The following is an 823-nucleotide window of genomic DNA, read 5'->3' as shown; positions in this document are numbered from 1 at the left end:
ACTCTGGTGTGTTCTTCTGGTCCAACTGGCTGAATGTGAACCTGAACAAGCAGCTAGATTTTTGTATTTGTAGTCCCGAACTGCATACTACAAAACTCTAACCGCAGTCTAAGCTAATTTTAGCTAACGTTAGCTAACATATCAAACGGGGCGAGTCTTTCAACGGCTCTGGGTCTAGTAAATCAGCACGTAGGAGAATGTAAAGTCGCACGTCAACTATAAAACAGCAAGGTGACCAGTAACACTACAGCAGATGACTACCCTTGGCTAAAAATAACGTGCTTTAAGATGCTTCTTCAGGTTGGAGGTGGAGGAATCTGGACGCTGAAAGGAGGTTGGTTGCTGCCAAGCAGAGGTTGTACTGCAGTGCACAGTAATATTTCCTTCTCCCTTCTCTTTCTTTAATGTGAAATGCTGTTTGAATTTCCAAGATAGAAACCATTCCTGCCCTGGCTCCATCTTTACCTCTATCAGTGATCACGCAGATAGCTCATTTTTTCGTTTTCATATTGGGGCTTCTGGGAAATGCACGGAGTTGCGAGAGTGAATAAACCTGTGAAACAGAGAAGTATCGTCATGTAATCCATTGATTTCAACAATGTAACTGTATTCTAAATACCAACTATTTAAATAGTAACTGTAACAGAGTACAGTTACTCATAATTTGTATTCTGAATACGTAACGCCGGTACATGTACTCCGTTACTCCCCAACACTGTATAGGAGGTAGTGGAAGTGATAAGAAAAGAATACTACAAACATAAATACATTTATAACTCCACAGAAGCAGAGGTGTAATTACTCACGCTGACCACCAGAGGGC

This window comes from Sander vitreus, chromosome 3 (assembly GCF_031162955.1).
Source record: "Sander vitreus isolate 19-12246 chromosome 3, sanVit1, whole genome shotgun sequence".
Lineage (NCBI taxonomy): Eukaryota > Metazoa > Chordata > Actinopteri > Perciformes > Percidae > Sander > Sander vitreus.
This window is presented reverse-complemented; position numbering follows the sequence as displayed.